Source organism: Somniosus microcephalus, unplaced genomic scaffold (assembly GCF_052327205.1).
Source record: "Somniosus microcephalus isolate GS21.2 unplaced genomic scaffold, FLI_Smic_1.0 unresolved_chr3, whole genome shotgun sequence".
Classification (NCBI taxonomy): Eukaryota; Metazoa; Chordata; class Chondrichthyes; order Squaliformes; family Somniosidae; genus Somniosus; species Somniosus microcephalus.
The window spans coordinates 17217548-17218803 of record NW_028225181.1 but is presented as its reverse complement, the minus strand read 5'-3'; the positions used below and the strand labels follow the sequence as shown (position 1 = coordinate 17218803).

Below are 1256 nucleotides of genomic sequence, written 5' to 3'. Positions count from 1 at the left end.
AAAACTGAACACGAATTAAAAAGTGTGTGAAAAGACCGTGGCAGGACTCGAACCTACAACTATTCCTGATAACGCTCAGAATTAATACCGGAGTCTGACGCCTTATCCATTAGACCACGCGACCAGTAGGAGTAATTTGTAGATCAGCGCCATCTGTCGACAGATAGACACAGGGTCAAACTTCCAGTTCCTTGAGCTCTCGGCAGAACTAAGGCTTTGGAGCTTTGCTTCAAAGTATTACAGCTCCAATCTTTTCAACAAATAGCAAAATTAAGAAACGACCCACACCATCAAAAAGTAAATGGCCCGTACGGGGATCGAACCCGCGACCTTGGCGTTATTAGCACCACGCTCTAACCTACTGAGCTAACCGGCCTGACTTAACGAAAATTCAATTTATGTTGATTTTTGGTTTTTGTCAGTTGTCAGTGCTCCGGTTTCCTCCCACAGCCCAAAGATGTGCGGGTTATGTTGATTGGCTATGATAAATTGACCCTTCGTGTTCGGGGGATTAAATACGTGGGGTTACGGGGATCGGGTGGGATATGTGTCAGTGCTGGCTCGATGGGCCGAAATGGCCTCTATCTGCACTGTGGGGTTTCTGTGATTCTGTGACTTCGAAGGCTGTAAAAGAAAGACTCTGATTTCTACAGCGCCTTTCACCTGAGGACGTCTCAAAGCGCTTTACAGGCAATGTCATAGAGTCATAGAGTCATAGAGTTTTACAGCACAGAAAGAGGCCCTTCGGCCCATCGTGTCTGCGCCGCCCATCCATCCCTGTCCAGTCTAATCCCATTTTCCAGCATTTGGTCCATAGCCTTGTATGCGATGGCATTTCAAGTGCTCATCCAAATGCTTCTTGAATGTTGTGAGGGTTCCTGCCTCCACCACCCTTTCAGGCATTGAGTTCCACATTCCAACCACCTCTGGGTGAAAAAGTTCCTCCTCAAATCCCCTCTAAATCTCCTGCCCCTTACCCTGAATCTATGCCCCCTTGTTATTGACCCCCCCCACTAAGGGGAAAAGTTCCTCTTTATCCACCCTATCTATGCCCCTCATTATTTTGTACACCTCAAACAGGTCCCCCCTCAGCCTTCTCTGCTCCAAGGAAAACAACTCCAGCCTGTCCAGCCTCTCTTCATAGCTGAGGCGCTCCATCCCAGGTAACATCCTGGTGAATCTTCTCTGCACCCTCTCCAAAGCAATCAGATTTCAGATTTCAGATTTCAGATTAGATTTATTTGCCATATGTAACA

General features: G+C 47.2%; 1 non-coding gene across 1 annotated transcript; it reads right to left on the bottom strand.

Annotated features, from left to right (window-relative positions):
- Positions 1-302: 302 nt before the first annotated feature.
- Positions 303-376, bottom strand: trnai-aau (transfer RNA isoleucine (anticodon AAU)). The gene has a single exon. It is a non-coding gene; the product is annotated as a tRNA-Ile (tRNA).
- Positions 377-1256: the final 880 nt, after the last annotated feature.